The 24,542-nt window shown below is 38.9% G+C and overlaps 1 protein-coding gene across 1 annotated transcript in view; it reads left to right on the top strand.

The window, feature by feature from the left end:
- The first annotated feature begins 11,983 nt into the window (after positions 1–11,983).
- ILVBL (ilvB acetolactate synthase like) overlaps positions 11,984–24,542 on the top strand; it is a 299,349-nt gene continuing 286,790 nt past the window's right edge. The window contains exon 1 of the mRNA XM_070741655.1: positions 11,984–12,047. The gene's annotated coding sequence lies outside the window, so the exon portion shown is untranslated. The remainder of the gene's footprint in view (positions 12,048–24,542) is intronic.

Genomic DNA, 24,542 nt, shown 5'->3' with positions numbered 1-24,542 from the left:
ACACGTTTTTCGCTGATAAAATCGCTCAGATCCGGGCGGACCTCGACTCCAATTGGAAAACAGAGTCGGTTGACAACGAGTCAGTTGAGGTGACTGGGGCCCGTACTTGTCCACCTGTCTGGGAAGAGTTTGATCTGGTGACACCTGATGAAGTGGACAAGGCCATTGGAGCTGTGAGTTCCGCCACCTGTCTACTGGATCCGTGTCCCTCCTGGCTGGTTTCGGCCAGCAGAGAGGTGACACGGAGCTGGGTCCAGGAGATTATCAACGCTTCCTTGGGGAGGGGATCCTTTCCATCATCCTATAAAGAGGCGCTCGTGCGCCCCCTCCTCAAGAAGCCTTCCCTGGACCCAGCTGTACTTAATAACTACTGGCCAGTCTCCAACCTTCCCTTTATGGGGAAGGTTGTCGAGAAGGTGGTGGCACTCCAGCTCCAGCGATCCTTGGAAGAAGCCGATTATCTAGGTTCCCAGCAGTCGGGTTTCAGGCCCGGTTACAGCACGGAAACTGCTTTGGTCGCGTTGATGGATGATCTCTGGCGGGTCCGGGACAGGGGTTTATCCTCTGTCCTGGTGCTTCTTGACCTCTCAGCGGCTTTCGATACCATCGACCATGGTATCCTTCTGCACCGGCTGGAGGGGTTGGGGGTGGGAGGCACTGTTCTTCAGTGGTTCTCCTCCTACCTCTCCGGTCGGTCGTAGTCGGTGTTAGTGGGGGGTCAGAGGTCGACTCCGAGGTCTCTCCCTTGTGGGGTGCCTCAGGGGTCGGTCCTCTCCCCCCTGCTATTCAATATCTACATGAAACCGCTGGGTGAGATCATCCAAGGGCATGGGGTGAGATATCATCAGTACGCTGATGATACCCAGCTTTACATCTCCACCCCATGTCCAGTCAACGAAGCAGTGGAAGTGATGTGCCGGTGTCTGGAGGCTGTTGGGGCCTGGATGGATATTGGATTATCTACCGGAGGACTTCTCACATTCTGGGCACCGGTATTTCTTCCCTCCCTTCTTTCTCCGGGGCTCCCTGCATTTTCCGAAGGCCCCTCATTCCTCCAGGCACCTCTCGGGGTGTCGCCCCCGTTTCCGGCTCCCCACATCGCCCACTAGGTAGCACCAACTCCCGGGCTCCCATTGGCCAGCAGCCCCTACCAGAATTCCCTAACGGTCCAGACACCATCTTGTCTCCTGACGCAGATTCCATTACATTCTGTCCATATTTGAATACGGGCGGTCTCATTGGCGGACTGGGCTCATCACTCCTTACTGGACTGTTGGCCTGACCAATCGGCTTCTGCGCTCTCCTCACAGCGGTTTGGCTCCGCCTCCCCGGTTGTTCCAATGCTGTCCGTTTTCCCTCCTAGACATGACTCTCCCTCCTCCTGATAACTGTTCTCTTCGCATCCCCACCTCCCAGTCGCAGTTTTCTGCGGTGCGGAAAACAAGTGGGGAAAAGTCCTGAACTGGATCTTGAGAAAGGTTGTTTACTGGGGGAGGGGGGGGGCTCAGGAGGGGAGGGGTGAGGCAGGGCCGGGCCAGGCAAGGGAGGCAAGAAGGAGGGGCTAGATGTACACAACAACAGAGTTGGAAGGGACCTTGCAGGTCATCTAGTCCAAACCTCTGTCCAAGCAGGAGACCCTACATCTACCTCTAGCTACGATCGAACTCCCAACCTCCTGAACCAGGGAGGCCCAGCTAAATCCCACCACTTCTCCCTTCCCTGTATTTTCTCTTCCCTCCCTCTTTCCCTCCTTCCTCCTCTCTCTCTCTCTCCTTCTTTTTCCCTCGCCAAGTCATTTAGCCCAAGATCTTTCCAAGGTCTTTCACTCCTCGCTTTTTCTTTTCATTCCACAGACTTTTTAAAAAAATAAAAACTAATTTTAATTGAACACTTTTAAAAACATATGAATACATATATATAAAACCAACTTTCAAAAGACACCATATAACGTTACATAACACAACAAGACCTAAACAGTAAAAATTAATATTCATTTAGCAATATTGCATATCAGTATATCTCAGTACAGTATACAGTATTCAAATAAAACTCTCCTCACGGCGGTTTAGCTCCGCCTCCCTGGCTGTTCCAATGCTGTCCGTGTTTTCCCTCCTAGACATGACTCTCCCTCCCCGATAACGGTAATGAGTTCCACGCTTCAACAACTCGGTTACTGAAGTCATATTTTTATTTATATGGCTAGCGCACACATGTACGATGAAGTTGACCTAGGGCGGAGGTAGGCAAAGTTGGCTCTTCTGTGACATGTGGACTTCAACTCCCAGAATTCCTAAACTAGCATGGTGGGCCTAAGAATACTGGGAGTTGAAGTCCACAAGTCATGGAAGAGATAACTTTGCCTACCCCTGCCTTAAGGACATTCAACCATTCAGTCCAAATTGTAACCAGACTGAAACCATCCAGTTTCCCATCATGATAAAACCGACACGGGGCTCCTCTGCCATGAAGAATCCCCTCCTTCACGGGCATTAAACCCCCAAAGGCTCGAAGGGCAAAGCAGACCGAGAACATAAATAAAGACGTTACCTGAGCGGAGGGAGGGAAACTAGCGAGGAGGGAGAGGAACACGCATGCGCGCAACCCCGAGGCTGTCGGCAGTTGGCAGGAAGGGCTGGGCTTAGTGCGGGTAATGATCCGCTGGATGGGATTGGCTGAAAGGTGGATGGGCGGGGCAGAGGAAGGTGAGGTTAGGTTTGAAATAGCCAGCTAAGGGAGCTTCGATTGCATCTCTTTCCCGTGATGGAGGGGAAGTTTTGGGCTGAACGGTCGGTAGGGGGTTTTATACAGATCATTGTCCATTTCAGAGTCTGCGGGGTGGCATCCAAATCTAATTTATTATTATTATTTTTAATTACTATTATTTATTATTATTATTTATTATTCATACCGCTGATCCCAGAGAGACTGTGGATCTGCTTAAAAATTGGATGATATGTAATGTGTGAAAACCAATAGAAGGAAATATTAATCTAATCTTATTAATTAATCTATTAAGGAAATGTTAATCTAATCCTAGGTAGATTCTGCTCCGGCAATCTCAAACTATAAATCTTACAAAACCTTTGCTAGACCCATCCTCGAATACAGCTCATCTGTCTGGAACACATTATTATTATTATTGTTCTTGTTCTTGTTGTTGTTATATTTATTATTATTATTAAGATTTGTATGCCGCCCCTCTCCGTAGACTCCGTAGAATATTATTATTATTATTGTTAGTATTATTATTATTATATTTATTATATTTATTATTATTATTAATTAGATGTGTATGCCACCCCTCTCCATAGACTCCGTAGAATATTATTATTATTATAATTATATTTTTTATTATTATTATTATTTATTACATTTGTATGCCGCCCCTCTCCGTAGAATATTATTATTATTATTATTATTAATTATTATTATTAATTAGATTTGTATGCTGCCCCTCTCCGTTTAAGTGTTCCCTTTATTTTTTTGAGCAGTATGTTTATATACATCATACTAGTAAGAGAGAAACGAGTCTACGGAGAGAGTCGGAATAGAAATCTAATAAATAATAATAATAATAATATCATTATTAGTTTGCCCCTTATCATCAACAGCTACATCTATTTTATTTACAGCTCCCTTTTCAGAAACTTTACGACTGGTTCACAAGAACTGGTAGCCACTCGCTGGTGCCGTTACGATAATGTCACAAAACCGGATTGGTCAGTGCCAGTCCGTGGGCTATAAAGATGCTTCTCGACTTACGACCAGGATTGATCCCAAACTTTCAGCTGTTAAGTGAGACATTTGTTAAGTGAGTTTTGCCCCATTTTACTACCTTTTTTTGGCCATTGTTGTTAACTGTAGGTGATAAGTTATTAACATGGTCGTTAAATGAATTTGACTTCAGCATTGATTTTGCTTTTCAAACTGTTGCAATAGATAATCAGATTTATTTATTTATTTATTTATTTATTTATTTATTTATTTATTTATTTATTTATTTATTTATTTATTTATTTATTTATTTATTTATTTAATTGGATTTGTATGCCGCCCCTCTCCGAGGGCTCGGGGCGGCTCACAGCACATACAAAAACCAGAAGAATCATATAAATCCAATTAATACTACATTAAAAACAACCATTAAATTTTATTAAAAGAAAGTAAAACCTATCAAACCAATCATTCAACACTCATACTTGAAACATTCATTGATCAGGGGGAAGATCTAAAAGTCCAAAGCCTGTCGGCCAAGATTGAGTTTTTAAGCTCTTTAAGCTTGCATCTGTGGTGTGCTCTTGTGTTGTTGTGGTTGAAACTGAAGTAGTCGTTGACAGGGCAGGACGTTGCAGCATAGAATCTTGTGGGCAATACTTAGATCATGTCCAGTACACCAGCGTTTCCCAACCGGTGTGCCGCGGCACACTGGTGTGCCGCGAGACATGGCCAGGTGTGCCGCCAAGCTTCAGCTGGGCGGGGCGCTGCCGGTACTTCCGTCCTGGGGCTCCCGCTCGCAGCTGTCCCCCGCCTCCTGCTCGATGCCGCGGTTTTCGGCGCTCTCCTGCTGGGCCCCAAAGAAGGAAGGCAGGCAGAAGGAGTGCTCCATTCTTCGCACCTTTTTCCCGCCTTCTTTCTTTGGGGCCCAGCAGGAGAGCGCCGAAAACCGCGGCATCGAGCAGGAGGCGGGGGACAGCTGCGAGCGGGAGCCCCAGGACGGAAGTACCGGCAGCGCCCCGCCCAGCTGAAGCTCCTCTGGTGTCGACAGCAAGTGTCCGATGGGAGCGGGGGGGGGGGGGTGGCCGCAGCGGCCGCAGGCAGTCGGGGGAGATGGCGGCGGCGAGAGGGATCGCTCGCTCGCTCGCTCTCAGCTGACTGCAAGTGGGAGCCCTGACGGTGGCGGTTGGACGTGCTGCTGTACGTCGTGCATGCTGGCGCTGCGTGCCTGGCATATATGGTGTCCAGCACCACGTCCAGCTGCCGCCGTCAGGGCTCCCGCTTGCAGTCAGCTGAGAGAGAGAGAGAAAGAGAGACATATAAGAGGCAGAGAGAGAGAGAAAGAGAGACATAGCAAGAGAGGCAGAGAAAGAGAGACAGAGCAAGAAAGAGAGACAGCAAGAGAGGCAGAGAAAGAGAGATAGAGAAAGAGAGAGAGAAAGAGACATAGCAAGAGAGGCAGAGAGAGAGAAAAAGAAAGAGAGACATAGCAAGAGAAAAAGAGAGACTTTGCAAGAGAGGCACAGAGAGAGAGAGAAAGAGAAAGAAAGAGAGACATAGCAAGAGAGACAGAGAGAGAAAGAGAGATAGCAAGAGAGGCAAAGAGAAAGAAAGAGACATATAGCAAGACAGTGAAAGAGAGAGAGAGCAAGAGAGAGAGAAAAAAGCAAGAAAGAGATAGCAAGAGAGACAGAGAGAGAGAGCAAGGGAGAGAGAAAGACATAGAGGAAGGGAAGGAGGGAGAGAGAAAGAGAGCAAAAAAGAGAGGAAGAAAGAAAGAAAGAGGGATGGAGAGAGAGAATGAAGGGAAGGAAGGAAAAGAGAGAAAGAGGGAGAAATAGAGCGAAAGGGAGAAAGAGAGAGGGTTTTTTTGTCCAAACTTTTCTTTAGCCCGCCCCCCCCCCTTTCAGTGTTCCCCAGGATTTTGAAAATACGAATAATGTGCCGCGGCTCAAAAAAGGTTGGGAAACACTGCAGTACACAATGAGGGTTTTAGTGGGTATACCCATAGTAAAATACATGATGAAGGTTATAGAGGAGATACTCATAGTAAAATATATCTAAGAAAGAAGAGAAGTTATAGGAATAAAACATATCAATAAAAGAATAGAAGAAGAGATAGAGGAATAGAAGAAAGGTATAGGAGATATAGGAGAGCAATAGGACGGGACGGAAGGGACTGTAGTGCACTTGTACTCGCCCCTTACTGACCTCTTAGGAATCTGGATAGGTCAACCGTAGATAATCTAAGTGTAAAGTGTTGGGGGTTTGGGGATGACATTATGGAGTCCGGTAATGAGTTCCCCGCTTCAACAACTCGGTTACTGAAGTCATATTTTTTATACGGATCATTGTCAATTTCAGAGTCTGCGGGGTGGCATACAAATCTAATTTATTTTTATTATTATTATTATTATTATTATTATTATTATTATTATTATTAATTATAACTATATTATTATTATTATTATTATTATTATTATTATTACTACTACTACTACTACTTATTATTACATCATGCAGTCCTATGTGCTTGGTAAGCGCCTGACTGGTGATGAAATACAAAATCCAGGATAGTGATCTTGTTTGCTGTGTTGTATTTTATTATTATTATTATTATTATTATTACTATTATTTATTATTATTATTATTATTATTATTATTATTATTATTATTATTATTATTATATGAATCCCAGCGACCCGTTAGGTCCCACAGAGTTGGCCTTCTCCGGGGTTCCGTCGACTAAACAATGTCTGGCGGGACCCAGGGGAAGAGCCTTCTCTGTGGCGGCCCCGACCCTCTGGAACCAGCTCCCCTCGGAGATTAGAACTGCCCCCACCCTCCTCGCCTTCCGTAAACTCCTTAAAACCCACCTCTGCATGCGGGAATTGAGACATCTCCCCCGGGCCTATATAGTTTATGCATGGTTTGTGTGTGTGTATGTTTGGTTTTTTAATAAGGGCCTTTTATTTATTTTAAATATTAGATTTGTTGTACGGAGAGGAAGAAACAACAGAGTCGGGTAGTTAATTCCAGGCGTTGACCATTCTATTGCTGAAATCGTATCTGTAGCTGTAAATTTTCTAAACATAATAATTGAAGTCTGGAGGAGTAAGGTAAATTGTTGTGTGAGGAGGAGTGGAGGACTCTTCTTGTGAAGTATTTATGGACTCCTTCAATTGTATTAATGTCAGTTATGCAGTGTGGATTCCATACAGGTGAGCTGTATTCAAGAATTGGTCTGACAAATGTTTTGTATGCTCTGGTTAGTAGATCAGTGCTTCTAGAGAAGAAGCTGCGTAGAATTAAGTTTGTGACTCAGTGCTTTTTTGGCAATGCTGTTGCAGTGGGCTCTGCTCATTGGAAATCAGTACTCCAAGGTCTTTGACTGAGTGAGGGTCTTCTGCGAGTTCAGTTTGTCCAAGCTGAGTTGTCTTGTATAACAAAAGACTAAAAAGTCTACACACTTTAAGGATAATGTAGGAGTTCAAAAGGGAGCGACTTGCTGCTGTTGAAATGGATTTAATGAAGGAGGGTATCAGAATAAATCAAAACTGAACCCCTGATACTCTTGCATAGCAAAAGGCAGTAATGGCAGGTGCTTTTTGTTCTCCATACCTATTTAAGCTTGATGCAAGCAACATGAGAGTTTAGAGATAACCCACTAAAACATCATGTAAATCAAATACTAAAACTAATACCGACACAATTAAAAAACCCTTATTTGTAAAACCAAACATACATGCAAACCAACATACCATGCATTGTAAAGGCCTAGGGGGAAAGAATATCTCAGTTTCTCCATGCCTGACGGCAGAGGTGGGTTTTAAGGAGCTTACGAAAGGTGAGGAGAGTGGGGGCAATTCTAATCTCCGGGGGGTGTTGGTTCCAGAGGGCCGGGGCCGCCACGGAGAAGGCTCTTCCCCTGGGGCCCGCCAAACGACATTGTTTTGTTGACGGGACCCGGAGAAGGCCCACCCTGTGGGACCTAACCGGTCGCTGGGATTTGTGCGGTAGAAGGCGGTCTCGTAGATACCCTGGTCCGGTGCCATGAAGGGCTTTATAGGTGATGACCAACACTTTGAATTGTGACCGGAAATTGATCGGCAACCAATGCAGACTGCGGAGTGTTGGTGTTACATGGGCATTTTTGGGAAAGCCCATGATTGCTCTCGCAGCTGCATTCTGCACGATCTGAAGTTTCCGAACACTTTTCAAAGGTAGCCCCATGTAAAGAGCATTACATTAGTCGAGCTTCCAGGTGATGAGGGCATGAGCAGTGACCATCGATCCAAATAGGGCCACCACTGGTGATTGGCAGGAAGGTCAGAGAGATGCCCCCACTGTAAACACCTGATTAGTCAGATTGTAAAAATATGTTCCAAGATGCCAGAATAGAAGCTTTAGTTCCTAATACCAGGAGAAATTTGTCTATTTTCCCAGGGTCCATGCGACCCCTGTGAAATGGTCATTTGACCCCCCCAAAGGGGTCCCGACCCACAGGTTGAGAACCACTGTCATAGAAGAAATAGCAAAATTGGATTTTTATATGCACAACTACACACAAATACATGAAATTCCATGTAATATTATTTAACAGTTTCAAGTAAAAAAGCCCAATGAGTCCAATTTCTCTCTGTTCTTCATAATTGACAGGAACACAACAGAAAAATCTCCAACTAATTGCACAAAAGGAAGAGCTCTGCAAAAATTTGGAACAAAGACTCAGAACCTTTAGATAGCAACCCCACCTTTTCTTCCAGAATTTGATGTTAAATTCTCAACAGTTTCCCCACCCCCGAACAAATATTCTATACTGTCATAGTTCGACATAACATGAGTTTTTATTGATTAGTTCTTGAGCCATATCAAAGTGCAAAGTTCGAGAAACAAATACAGTAATTATTAAAATTTGATAAAGCAATTTAAAATTAAATTTAATATAATATAATTTAAAACTGATATGCAACATTGCTAAATGAATATTAATTTTTACTGTTTAGGTCTTGTTGTGTTATGTAATGTTATATGGTGTCTTTTGAAAGTTGGTTTTATACATATGTATTCATATGTTTTAAAAACTTTTCAATTAAAATTAGTGTTTATTTTTTTAAAAAGTCTGTGGAATGAAAACAAAAAGGGAGGAGTGAAAGACCTTGGAAAGATCTTGGGCTAAATGACTTGGGGAGGGAGAGAGAAGGAGAGAGAGAGAGAGGAGGAAGGAGGGAAAGAGGGAGGGAAGAGAAAATACAGGGAAGGGAGAAGTGGTGGGATTTAGCTGGTCCTCCCTGGTTCAGGAGGTTGGGAGTTCGATCGTAGCTAGAGGTAGATGTAGGGTCTCCTGCTTGGACAGAGGTTTGGACTAGATGACCTGCAAGGTCCCTTCCAACTCTGTTGTTGTGTTCATCTAGCCCCTCCTTCTGGCCTCCCTTGCCTGGCCCGGCCCTGCCTCACCCCTCCCCTCCTAAGGGTCCCCCCCCCAGTAAACGACCTGTCTCAAAATCCCGTGGATCCCTTTGGCTCAGGCAGGGGGATTCCCCGCCGGTTCCCCCTCTGCGCCAAGCGAAGGGATTGTGGTTCGTGTTTGTGTGTTGTTTGTGTGTGTGTGCAGCCAGTTGTTTCCAGCTGTCCACAGAGCTCCATTGTGCTCACCCACCTTGATTGCTTTGGGATGCTTTTCTTTTGCCCGTGGTAGTTATTACATATCTTCATCCTCTCTTTCTTGAATACAGCTCACCTGTATGGAATTCACACTGCATAACTGACATTAATACAATTGAAGGAGTCCATAAATACTTCACAAGAAGTGTTTCTTCCTCTCCGTACAACAAATCTAATATTTAAAATAAATAAAAGGCCCTTATTAAAAAACCAATAATAATAATTAATAATAATAATAATAAAATACAACACATCAAACAAGATCACTATGCTGGATTTTGTATTTCATCACCAGTCAGGCGCTTCCCAAGCACCTAGGACTGCGTGATGTAATAATAAGTAGTAGTAGCAATAATAATAATAATAATAATAATAATAATAATAATATAGTAATAATAATAAATAAATAAATAAATAATAAATAATGAATAAATAAATAAACCTAAATAATAATAATAATAATAATAATAATAATAATAATAATAATAATAAATTAGATTTGTTTGCCACCCCGCAGACTCTGAAATGGACCATGATTTGTATAAATATATGACTTCAGTAACCGAGTTGTTGAAGCGGGGAACTCATTACCGGACTCCATAATGTCATCCTCAAACCCCCAACACTTTACCCTTAGATTATCTACGGTTGACCTATCCAGATTCCTAAGAGGTCAGTAAGGGGCGAGTACAAGTGCACTACAGTCCCTTCCGTCCCCTGTCCTATTGCTCTCCTATATCTCCTATACCTTTCTTCTATTCCTCTATCTCTTCTTCTATTCTTTTATTGATATGTTTTATTCCTATAACTTCTCTTCTCTTCTTTCTTAGATATATTTTACTATGAGTATCTCCACTATAACCTTCATCATGCATTTTATTATGGGTATACCAACTAAAACCCTCATTGTGTACTGGACATGATCTAAGTATTGCCCACATGATCCTATGCTGCAACGTCCTGCCGTGTCAACGACTACTTCAGTTTCAACCACAACAACACAAGAGCGCACCACAGATGCAAGCTTAAAGAGCTTAAAACTCATCTTGGCCGACAGGCTTGGGACTTTTAGATCTTCCCCCTGATCAAAGAATGTTTCAAGTATGAGTGTTGAATGATTGGTTTGATAGGTTTTACTTTCTTTTAATAGAATTTCAATGGTTGTTTTTAATGTAGTATTAATTGGATTTATATGATTGTTCTGGTTTTTGTATATGCTGTGAGCCGCCACGAGCCCTCGGAGAGGGGCAGCATACAAATCCAATTAAATAAATAAATAAATAAATGTGATCATCTATTGCAACAGTTTGAAAAGCAAAATCAATGCTGAAGCCAAATTCATTTAACCACCATGTTAATAACTTATCACCTACAGTTAACAATGGCCAAAAAAAGGTAGTAAAATGGGGCAAAACTCACTTAACAAATGTCTCACTTAACAGCTGAAAGTTTGGGATCAATCCTGGTCGTAAGTCCAGAAGCATCTTTATAGCCCACGGACTGGCACTGACCAATCCGGTTTTGTGACATTATCGTAACGGCACCAGCGAGTGGCTACCAGTTCTTGTGAACCAGTCGGAAAGTTTCTGAAAAGGGAGCTGTAAATAAAATAGATGTAGCTGTTGATGATAAGGGGCAAACTAATAATGATATTATTATTATTATTATTATTATTATTATTTATTAGATTTCTATTCCGACCCTCTCCATAGACTCGTTTCTCTCTTACTAGTATCATGTATATAAACATACTGCTCAAAAAAATAAAGGGAACACTTAAATGGAGAGGGGCAGCATACAAATCTAATTAATAATAATAATAATAATAATAATAATAATAATAATAATAATAATATTCTACGGAGTCTATGGAGAGGGGTGGCGTACACATCTAATTAATAATAATAATAATAATGATAAATATAAGTAAATATAATAATAAATATAATAAAAATAATACTAACAATAATAATAATATTCTACGGAGTCTACGGAGAGGGGTGGCGTACACATCTAATTAATAATAATAATAATAATGATAAATATAATAAATATAATAAAAATAATACTAACAATAATAATAATATTCTACGGAGTCTACGGAGAGGGGCGGCATACAAATTTTAATAATAATAATAAAAATAACAACAACAACAATAATAATAATAATAATAATGTGTTCCAGACTGATGAGCTGTATTCGAGGATGGGTCTAGCAAAGGTTTTGTAGTGTGAGATTGCAGGAGCAGAATCTACCTAGGATTTGATTAACATTTCCTTCTATTGGTTTTCACACTTCATCCAATTTTTAAGCAGATCTACAGTCTCTCTGGGATCAGCGGTATGAATAATAAATAAATAATAATAAATAAATAATAGTAATTAATAAGACTCTGAAATGGACAATGATCTGTATAAAAAACCCCTACCGACCCTTCAGCCCAAAACTTCCCCTCCATCACGGGAAAGCAATGCATCCGAAGCTCCCTTAGCTGGCTATTTCAAACCTAACCTCACCTTCCTCTGCCCCGCCCTTCCGCCTTTCAGCCAATCCCATCCAGCGGATCGTTACCCGCTCTTAGCCCAGCCCTTCCTGCCAACTGCCGACAGCCTCGGGGTTGCGCGCATGCGTATTCCTCTCCCTCGCTAGCTTCCCTCCTTCCGCTCAGGTAACGTCTTTATTTATGTTCTCGTCTTTATGTCTGATTTGCCCTTGGAGCCTTTGGGGGTTTAATGCCCGGGAAGGAGGGGCTTCTTCATGGCAGAGGAGCCCCGTGTCGGTTTTATCATGATGGGAAACTGGATGGTTTCAGTCTGGTTACAATTTGGACTGAATGGTTGAATGTCCTTAAGGCTGGGGTAGGCAAAGTTAGCTCTTCCATGACTTGTGGACTTCAACTCCCAGTATTCTTAGGCCCACCATGCTAGTTTAGGAATTCTGGGGGTTGAAGTCCACATGTCACAAAAGAGCCAACTTTGCCTACCTCCGCCCTAGGTCAACTCCATCGTACATGTGTGCGCTAGCCATATAAATAAAAATATGACTTCAGTAACCGACTTGTTGAAGCGTGGAACTCATTACCGGACTCCATAATGTCATCCCCAAACCCCCAACACTTTACCCTTAGATTATCTACGGTTGATTTATTATTATTATTATTATTATTATTATTATTATTATTATTATTAATTAGATTTGTATGCCATCCCTGAATTGTGACCGCTTTAAAAATCCAATTAAAGGGGGCTTCCGGTTTGGTGGAGATCGCGGCGAGACGTGTCTGGCAGGGCTCTGCCAGGCGAATCTCTTCTACCCCCTCCGAAGGTCGCATTTGCGATCGGATCGGGCCCGGATGGCCCGATCCATGAACAGGGGGCTCTCCTCTGCCCGAGGACCCATCGCCAGGACTCCAGAGGCAGCGGTTCGCCCCGCAGCTTCGGAGACGGGAGAACCGCTCCTCTTTGCTTAAGAGGACCGGCCAGCGCTTTCTCCCCTCACTCAGCGGGAAGAATAAAAGCAAAGAAGCGAAAGTAAAAATATCTACATCTACATAGAAAAAGAATATACCAGAGAAAGGACTTAAGGTAAAAATCTCCATTGTGTTTCGTCTTTAAGTCAGAAGATCGTAAAACTTTTAAGTAAAAGTTTTTTTTTCCAGGGCGAAAGTGAAAGTTTTTTCTTGTTTAAACCCATCCGCAAATAACAGCCGGACCTAATTTTTTCTCTTCACTTTTACTTTTCCATTTTGAACGTGAACTTGGGAATCTACAAAATAATTTTCTGACTTTATGCTTTAACAAAATAGTTTAAATTTGACATGACTATTTAGAAAATTTTAACTGCTAAAGGAAATTTCTAGTGATGATCAGAATCTGTTCTTGATAGACTTTTAAAATCATAATCTTCTGGACTTAATTTTTGAAGCGGAGGAACACAGTCTTGCTGCCTTTTTTTTTTTTTTTCTTGCTGCCTATTTTCACAACATGAATAACTTAATAATCATGAATTAAATGGAATCTAGAAGAGATTGAAATCACTTCTTTCTTGGATTACTTATTGTTGGATTAACCTATTTGGAATACTTGCTGAGCCTTTTGGACTATTTGCTGACACCTTTTGGATTATTTGCTGAGAACTCTTGGTTTAACATCTGCCTGCTGCACGAAAATTAACTTGACTCCATCTTGGGATCTCTTTCTTTGTTCTTTGTTCCTGTTTTGAATTTGGAAAATAAACTGACTCCATCTTGAACACAAGCAAGCTTTGGAATTGCTTTACTCCTTGAATTTTGAATTGAAATCAAATATAACTTTACCCTTTGAGATTTGGATTTTCATTTCTACTTCCTAGCAAAATTACAGGATCTATAAGAAGAACTTAAGTATACAATACTGTTATTGTGTCTTTGAATAATTATCTGGTTTTTTTCTCCCTGATTTTTCTTTGACTTTCTTCCTTACATTTCTATTACTAGAAGAAGTTTGGTTTGAACTACATGCATTGTTAATAAACCTTGGGTTCCTGCTCTATTCTAAATAGTTGAACTAAAATATCACCCTCCTTCTTTTTCTTTTTGAACAATTCTTTTTACTTCACTTTTTCCCCCTTTCTTTTTTCTTCCCTCCTCCTAAAGTCTTTTCCTCCAAAAATTCTCTTTTTTTTGCTTTTCTTTCTTTTGTCTTCTATATATAGTTGATATTCCTTCTCTTCTTTCATTTTCTGTCCTCCTTTTACTTGAAAAGGCTAATATTTGTTTTTTTTCTCTGTGGCACTAAACAATAATATTTCTTTTTTTTTCTTCTTTTTTTGAACTCTGTTATTAATTGAATTGCTATTGAATTGGTATAGTCATATTATAAGGGAAACAAAATATATTGAATAGATTTGGAATTTATAGTAATTTCTTTTCCTTTTCACTATATATAAAATTGAAACTAACCTTAAAATTTGAAATAGTGGATTCTAATTTGATAATGTCCCACACCTCAACTCTTGTTAAAACAACAAAGAAACAAACAACACCAACTACCCTATCTCCACAAGTGTCACCGCATTCTTCTCCTTCGCATCAAGTGCTAACCATGTCTACCAAAGACAAAGACAAAGACAAAACAATGCAGTCCAATCTTGCAACTATACATGAGACTTTGAATGCTTTGAAGGACTTTATGGTCAAATCACAAGAAGATGCCACTCAACAAAGAGAGGCCATAAAGGAGGAGGCAACACAACAAAGAGAAGCCATAAAGGAGGAGGCAACACAACAAAGAGAAGCCATAAAAGCTGACTTGGCAGAATTTAAAGTGGAGATGGCTCAAATGAAAGCTGATATGGGCGAGATGAAAGATCAGATAAAGCAGATCCAACAAACTCTTCAAGAAAGTGATGACCGAGTAAAAAAAGTTGAAGAGCAAGCTGACAAAAATGAGAAAAGAATGGAGTATCTTGAAGGGAGAGCTGATGAAAGATACAAAAGATATGATGAATCTATCATCCAGCTGGAGATGCAACGAGCTTCGTACGGACTTCGATTTCAGAATATAAAAGAGGAAAAAGATGAAGACTTAAAAACGACTATGGCGGAAATCATTGGAGGTATACTTCAAGAGGACCCCATGGCTTTACAGAAAGAAATCGATGAAGTATACCGAATTTCGAATAGCTATATCCGTCGACACAACCTCCCAAGAGAGATACATATTAAATTTACAAGAAAGGCGTTGCGAGATGAGATACTTCATTATTCAAGAAACTCCCCGCCTCAACGACATGGAGTAGAAATAAAGATATTAAAACAAGTTCCAAGAAGTGTCAGAGAAAACAGAAGAGATTACCACTTTTTAACCAAAATCTTGATTAAAGAAAATATCACTTACCGTTGGCTTATTCCACAAGGACTTTCTCTGACATGGCGCTCTACAAGGTACAAACTGGAAAACGTAGATCAAGCTATGTTCTTTCTTGAACAGAGTGGTTTGGGCCACTCCGACCATGCAAGTAAGCAACTAGTGGTCCAACTACAACCAGCTCAACAGCAACCAGGGGAAAAATCACTAACTCAGCAAGAAGAAAACCTGGGGGCAACTGCCCAAGTAATAGAGCAGGACCAAGGTTCTAGAAGAGTTCAACCTCAGCGAGAAACCAAAAAACCTATTAAATGACAACGAATAAAGACTTGAAAATCTTTTCCGTAAATGTTAATGGACTTAACGAACCAAGAAAAAGGAAGCAAATTTTTTCCAAAATCAGAAACCAAAATGTTCAGATTGCAATACTACAAGAAGTTCATATTAAAAAAGATAACCAAAAATTACTGTTGAATCCCAAAATTGGAAAAATGTATGCTGCATTAGCAGACCAAAAAAAAAGAGGTGTAGTGATGTATGTCAAGAATTCTATAAATTCCAAACAAATATATAAGGATAAAGAGGGTAGGATATTGATTGTACAAGTAGACATTGAACCCAGACCTCTAGTGGTTGTTTCTATTTATGCCCCCAATGAAGACCAAATGACATTCTATAAAAATTTACACCAAATAATAACAGATTTAGCTATTGATAATCTATTGATAATAGGTGATTTTAATGCTATCGCGAACAGACAATTAGACCACTCAGGAGGGGGAGGTAATAAAAAAAGGGGAAAAGGTAAAAAAACAAGAAGAAACTTGCTACCCAGTACCTTTCAAAAAATGAAAGCGGAACTATTATTAAGTGATATTTGGAGGGAAAGACACCCTCTCAAAAGGCAATTTACCTTTTATTCCAATCCTCACAAAATTTGGACGAGAATTGACATGCTATGGGCACCAAAAACGGTGGCAGAACAAATAAGAGAAGTTGACATAGACGTTAATACATGGGCCGATCACAATCCAATAGTGGTCTATATGACGATGAATAATAAACAGAACAATTGGCGGATGAACAGGTATATATTAAACGACAAGAAATATAAGGATTGGATTGAAAAGGAATTAAAAATATTTTTTGAAATTAATAAAACATCAGACACTACTCCACAGAACTTATGGGATACAGTTAAAGCGTACATAAGAGGTTTAACAATATCTTATACAGCAAAATACAATAAGGAAAAGAAATTAGAGTATTTACAATTAACAAACGAACTAAAACAATTAGAATCCTTATCGCAGCAACATACTAAGAATAGAGATCTAAAGACAGAAATAAACGTAATTAAACATAAAATTAGAGTTATAGAACAAAACCAACTAACTGAAAAGATTAAAAGAGCAAAGCAACAATACTTTGAATATGCAAATAAACCTGGCAGATGGCTAGTGTATAAACTTAGAAAACAGAGTCAATCAAAATTAATCCAAAAATTAGAAGATAAAGATGGTAAAATAAAATACGATACAGAAGGTAAGGCAGACATTGTGTATAATTTTTATAAGGAATTATATGCTAAAGATCATGTCATTGAAGATGAAGTTTTTAACTATTTAGAGGCTTCAAATCTACCACAAATAACAGAAGATCAACAGGCTATCATGGATGGACCAATAACAATGGAGGAACTCCTAATAACAATTAAAAAACAGAAAAGCAACAAGGCCACAGGCCCAGATGCCATACCTGCAGAATGGTATAAGATAGATAATGAAACAATAAGAAACCATATGTTAGAAACTTTTAATTCCTGTAGACTTGACGGAAAAATTCCTAAATCTTGGTCAGAATCACTGACAACCTTAATACATAAACAGGGTACAGAACCAGAAAAAATCAAAAATTATAGGCCTATATCACTATTAAATGTAGACTATAAGATCTTTATTGCCATTTATGCAGAGAGACTCAAAGGAGTTATAAATGGAATAATACACCAAGACCAAAATGGGTTTCTTCCAGGGAGACAAATTAAAAATAATATTAGAACTGCAATAAATATACTAGAGTACTATGAACAACACCCAGATAAGATGGCATCTTTAATGTTTTTGGATGCTCAAAAAGCCTTTGACAACGTTAATTGGATATTTATAAAAATGCAATTAAATAAAATGAGATTTGGCCCAAAATTTGTTAATCTAATAGATACCATATATTCAAAACAAACAACGAATATAATATTGAATAACAGTCAATTACCGATACTTGATATAAATAAGGGAGTTCGCCAAGGATGTCCTATATCACCACTGTTATTTATTATGACCCTTGAAACCTTATTAATTAAAATAAGAGCGGACCCCAGAATAAAAGGTTTAACCGTAGGAGATGAAATCTATAAACTCCAGGCCTTTGCAGATGATCTAATGTTTATAATTGAAGAACCGACTACAACAGTTCCTACTTTATTACAAACCATTGAACAATATGGAAACGTAGCAGGTTTAAAGATAAACAAAAACAAAACACATTACTTGACTAAAAATATGAACAAAACACTAGAAACTAAATTAGAAACTATTTCTGGAATAAAGACTGTAAAAAAGGTAAAATATTTAGGAATAAATTTAACAGCGAAAACAATAACATTAAAAAATGATAATTATATGAAATTGTTAGCAGAAATTAAAAAAGACTTAGCAACCTGGAACAATTTGAAAATATCTTTCTTAGGAAGAATTGCAACAATTAAGATGAACATTTTACCCAAGGTTTTATTTCTTTTTCAGACAATACCAATAAACCCAGGGGGTATCTTTTTAAAAACTTTAACCAACTTAGTTAAAAAATTTATATGGCAAGGTAAAAAAGCAAGGATAAAAATGAACTGTTTAGAAGATATCAAAGAAAGAGGAGGATTTGGCCTTCCAAATTGGAAATTATACTATCAGGCCGCTGCATTAACATGGCTTAGAGATTGGATAATCTTAGATAATAAAAGAACACTCGAATTAGAAGGACATGATTTAATGCTTGGATGGCACGCATTTTTATGGTATGATAAGGACAAAAACCATTCATATTTTAAAAGGCATACATTAAGGAAATACTTACTAGAAGTATGGAAAGATATAAAGAAGAATCATTTCTTAAGCATCCCAGATTGGTTAGCTCCCTTAGAAGCAATAACGCATCCAAAGTCTATAAAGGACAAGAAAATGACTCATAGATATAAAGAACTATTAAATGATCAGATGAAGCTTAAATCTAGAATTGAACTACAAGAAGAAGGGATAATAATAGATTGGTGGCACTATGCCCAGATCCGATCTAGATATCAGAAGGATAAAACTCTTTACATTTTTAATAAAAGTAAGAATCCTTTAACTACCTTAATAACCACTAACTCTACAAAAATGATAGGGAAAATATATAAACTACTTATTGCTCATAAAAATATAGAGTTGACTTTAAAAGATACTATGATAAGATGGTGTAGAAATATTGGTAAGGAAATAGATATAGACACATGGGAGAAAGTGTGGATTAATAATTGGAAAATGACTAAATCAGTTTCTTTAAAAGAAAACCAAATCAAAATGTTCTATAGATGGCATCTCCCACCAAATAGGATAGCAAAAATGTTTCCCAAAACATCCCCAATATGTTGGAAATGTAAGAAGGATATAGGAACTTACTATCATCAATGGTGGACATGTAGCAAAGCAAAACTATATTGGACGATGATTGAAAAAATATTAAAAGAAATAATAAAACAAGATATAGATAATACCCCGGAATTTTATTTATTAGGTGTCACAACCCAGATCTATAAGAAAGAAATTTTTTATTTAATCATACATATATTAACTGCGGCTAGAATAATATATGCGCAAAACTGGAAAGGGGAGGAAATCCCCAAGGAAGAAGAGGTTATAGCTAAGATATTAGATTGCGCTGAAATGGATATGATGACAAGAAGATTAAACGATCAAGAGGATACTAAATTTTACGAAACATGGAACAACGTTTACAAATGGATAGATAAGAAAAAATAAGATATATCGTTAGTGGTTGTTTTTTCTTTCTCTTTATTTTGTATTAGTTTTTATCTAGATGATAATAATAGTAATATTAGTTTAAAAGGATTTTTTGATGATTATGATATAGCTATGTATATATAAGTATAAGCAATATATTAAGATTTTTGAAGTATAATAGTTGAATTTAGTCTTACTGTTTAGATTGAAGGTTTAATACTATTTTATTATAGTAATTAGGATTATATTAAAGGTATCTTTCTTTTTTGGTAACTATGTTATACTAACCTTAATACCCACATTAAGATTTGTAAACTTCAATTCAAATTTATTAATTTTTTCTTTTTTTTATAATAGTTAATACATATGTATTCTTTTTCTATATTTGAATTTATACTTTCATAAGAAGCGGGGGAAATACACCCCCACTTTATGTTCATTGTTTGTTTGTATTTGTTTGTCTTTTTATGAAAAATAATAAAAAAACTATTAAAAAAAAAATTAAAAATCCAATTAAAACTTTTTTTAAAAACAAACTTTGGGGGGATTTATAACGTCATTTTTGTCAGAAGTTATTATCTGGACTGGGCTACACTGCTCAAAAAAACAACAACAAAGGGAACCCTTCAACAACACAATAGAACTCCAGGTAAATCAAACTTCTGTGAAGTCAAACTGGTGCACTTAAAAAATCCAATAAAAATAATGATAATAATGATAATGATAATAATAGTAATGATGATGATGATGATGATGATAATAATAATAATATTATTATATTTATTATTATTATTAATTAGATTTGTATGCCGTCCCTGAATTGTGACCGCTTTAAAAATCCAATAAAAACTATTTTTTTAAAAACAAACTTTGGGGGGATTTATAACGTCATTTTTGTCATTAATGATAATAATATGAACCCAAGAACAAGGGGGCATAATCTAAAGTTAGTTGGGGGAAAGATCAAAGGCAACATGAGAAAATATTATTTGACTGAAAGAGAAGCAGAGGCTTGGAACAAACTTCCAGCAGACGTGGTTGGTCAATCCACAGTAACTGAATTTAAACATGCCTGGGATAAACATACATCCGTCCTAAGATAAAATACAGGAAATAGTGTAAGGGCAGACTAGATGGACCATGAGGTCTTTTTCTGCAACAAAACAATGTCGTTTGGCGGGCCCCAGGGGAAGAGCCTTCTCTTTGGCGGCCCCGGCCCTCTGGAACCAGCTCCTTAAAATCCATCTCTGCCGTCAGGCATGGGGGAACTGAGATATTCTTTCCCCCTAGGCCTTTACAATTTATGCGTGGTATGTTGGTTTGCATGTATGTTTGGTTTTACAAATAAGGTTTTTTTAATTGTTTTAGTATTAGTTTTAGCATTGGATTTACATGATGTTTTATAGATTGGTGCCAGGATTTTTATACAGGTCCTGGAATGCTGCTTTGGGTGTATGTCTGTGTTTTGAAATGATATTGGCATTTTCTATTTTGGCTAATGACTTTCATCCTGTTCTGGGTCTTGGGTGGCTTGTTCTAATCCTGCTATTCTGCTTTGGCCAGCCATCAAATTTGGCTGCGAGCAGTTTTGAAATCTCCTGTCCTGAATAGGCTTTTGCCTGCAGTCTTAGCTTTGCTTATGAATGGAGCCATCTAGATAATTGGCTCCCCTTTTTCAACAAGCTCTTTATCTCCCTGTATAAAAATCCTGGCACCAATCTAGACCCAGATTCTTCAATGATAAAGGGAACTGTTCTTTTCCAATCTGCCTCCAGTCTCCCTTTTATTTCCAATGCCTTTCTCCTGGCTTGAACTTGGATTTTTATTCCAACAGTATAGACTTCTCCTAAACATTGAGGCTCTAGGCCTTCCCAGTTGCATTTCCAAGAGATCCTTCTCTCTGCAGTGTTGCTGCATTGAATCTCTTACCCCTTTGGGTTAGTAACCATGGGGGGGGGGGTTTGTCTCTTCCCCTCTAATCCTGTATCTGACTGTCCGTCCGTCCCCAGTATGGATTTTCTTAGAGATACAGGTTCTGGAATGCTGCTTTGGGTGTCTGTCTGTGTTTTGAAATGATATTGGCATTTTCTATTTTGGCTAATGACTTTCATCCTGTTCTGGGTCTTGGGTGGCTTGTTCTAATCCTGCTATTCTGCTTTGGCCAGCCGTCAAATTTGGCTACGAGCAGTTTTGAAATCTCCTGTCTTGAATGGGCTTCTGCCTGCAGTCTTAGCTTTGCTTATGAATGGAGCCATCTAGGTAGTTGGCTCCCCTTTTTCAACAAGCACTTTCTCTCCCTTAAGTGCTGGCATCTGCTGTGGGGCTATTAGACTTGGAGCTGCTTTCTCTGCCTCTTAAAGCATTTCTCCTTTATGGAAATATAATCTACCCTTTTCAAGTATTTCCCAAAATAGTTTATTCTTCTGGGGTGGGGGCTTCCCACAAAACCTTTATCTGGAGCAGAAGGCAATTAAAAACAATGGAGGTGGGATGGATTGCAAGTCCTCCTAACTCAGGGCCATCTGTTCATATCTGTCCCACAAGACTCCCGTTCAAACCCTCTAACCAAGCTATAATTCCCACTTTGGGGTAAAGAAGCATGATGTGACCAAGAAATTAAACTCAGTTCTGGTGTTAAGGGATGTTTATGCACATGTTTTGGGAATGCCCGGTAGTGCAGACTTTTTGGGGGGAAATGCAAGAGGACACTAATTATTATTATTATTATTATTAGTTATTATTTATTGGATTTGTATGCCGCCGCTCTCCGTAGACTCGGGGCGGCTAACAACAATGATATAAAACATCATGTAAATCCAATGCTAAAACTAATACTAAAACAATTAAAAAACCCTTATTTGTAAAACCAAACATACATGCAAACCAACATACCATGCATAAATTGTAAAGGCCTTGGGGGAAAGAATATCTCAGTTCCCCCATGCCTGATGGCAGAGATGGGTTTTAAGGAGCTTACGAAAGGCGAGGAGGGTGGGGGCAATTCTAATCTCTGGGGAGAGTTGGTTCCAGAGGGCCGGGGCCATCACAGAGAAGGCTCTTCCCCTGGGGTCCACCAAACGACATTGTTTTGTTGCAGAAAAAGACCTCATGGTCCATCTAGTGTGCCCTTACACTATTTCCTGTACAGTATTTTATCTTAGGACGGATGTATGTTTATCCCAGGCATGTTTAAATTCAGTTTACTGTGGATTGACCAACCACGTCTGCTGGAAGTTTGTTCCAAGCCTCTACTCCTCTTTCAGTCAAATAATATTTTCTCATGTTGCTTTTGATCTTTCCCCCAATTAACTTCAGATTGTGCCCCCTTGTTCTTGGGTTCACTTTCCTAAACACTTCCCTCCTGTGTTGTAATCATAGGTTCAGGTTTTCATTATTATCATTATTATCATTATTTTTATTGGATTTTTTTATTCACAAATATTATTATTATTTATTATTTATTACATTTGTATGCCACCCCTCTCCGAAGACTCGGGGCTTAGAATTACGACGCCTTAAACATGATCTAAGTATTGCCCTCGAGATCCTATGCTGCAATGTCCTGCCTGTTGGCGACTACTTCAGCTTCAACCACAACAACACAAGAGCACACAACAGATTCAAGCTTAATATGAACCGCTCCAAACTTGACTGTAAAAAATATGACTTCATTCACCGAGCTGTCGAAGCGTGGAACTCATTACCGGACTCCATAGTGTCATCTCCAAACGCCCAACACTTTACCCTTAGATTATCCATGGTTGACCTATCCAGATTCCTAAGAGGTCAGTAAGGGGCTAGTACAAGTTCACTAGAGTGCCTTCCGTCCCCTGTCCTATTGCTCTCCTATATTTCCTATATCTAAACTGTTGAAAGATGGGCATCAATGAGTTTGTAGTTTGCTTTTTTGAAGTTGAATTTTGGAGTCACGTTATTTGGGTGGATTTTAGTGTGGCTTAGGTTGAGACTGAAGTTTATCATGCTGTGGAAAAAGGTTCTTTTATTTGTAAGCCATATATTGTACTGTTGTTGTTGCAGATGAGATCCAGACAGTTATCTAATCTAGTATTGTCACTTACTAGTTGGTCAAGTCCCAGACTGGTGACTGTGTTATATATAGCAGAGTGGATAGGTTCTGTGCTACATTCATTTAATGTCCAGTTAATGTGTGGTAGGTTGAGGTCACCAAGGAAGATGATGGGGTGTGGGCAGTGGGTAGCCCACGTTAGTAGTGCTGATAATTTGTTTGCATGTGCGATGTCATAGTCAGGAGCTCTGTAGCAGAGTAAGAAGTGAATTGTGGTAGTCAAATTCATTTAACGACCATGTTAATAACTTATCACCTACAGTTAACAACAATGGCCAAAAAAAGGTAGTAAAATGGGGCAAAACTCACTTAACAAATGTCTCACTTAACAGCTGAAAGTTTGGGATCAATCCTGGTCGTAAGTCGAGAAGCATCTTTATAGCCCACGGACTGGCACTGACCAATCCGGTTTTGTGACATTATCGTAACGGCACCAGCGAGTGGCTACCAGTTGGAAAGTTTCTGAAAAGGGAGCTGTAAATAAAATAGATGTAGCTGTTGATGATAAGGGGCAAACTAATAATGATATTATTATTATTATTATTATTATTATTATTATTATTATTTATTAAATTTCTATTCTGACCCTCTCCGTAGACTCGTTTCTCTCTTACTAGTATCATGTATATAAACATACTGCTCAAAAAAATAAAGGGAACACTTAAACGGAGAGGAGCAGCATACAAATCTAATTAATAATAATAATAATAATATTTATTTATTTATTTATTTATTTATTTGATTTTTTTTTATGCCGCCCTTCTCCTTAGACTCAGGGCGGCTTACAACATGTTAGCAATAGCACTTTTTAACAGAGCCAGGCTATTGCCCCCACCATCCGGGTACTCATTTAACCTACCTCGGAAGGATAGAAGGCTGAGTCAACCTTGAGGCGGTGATGAGATTTGAACCGCTGACCTTCTACAGAGAGGGGCGGCATACAAATGTAATAAATAATAATAATAATAATAATAATAATGATAAATATAATAATAATAATAATATTCTACGGAGTCTATGGAGAGGGGTGGCATACACATCTAATTATTAATAATAATAATAATAAATATAATAAATATAATAATAAATATTATAATAATAATACAGTGATCCCTCGGTTAGCGCGGGGGTTACGTTCCAAGACCTCCCGCGCTAACCGATTTCCGCGTTATACT

This window comes from Erythrolamprus reginae, chromosome 2, assembly GCF_031021105.1.
Source record: "Erythrolamprus reginae isolate rEryReg1 chromosome 2, rEryReg1.hap1, whole genome shotgun sequence".
NCBI lineage: Eukaryota > Metazoa > Chordata > Lepidosauria > Squamata > Dipsadidae > Erythrolamprus > Erythrolamprus reginae.
This window is presented reverse-complemented; position numbering and strand designations above follow the sequence as displayed.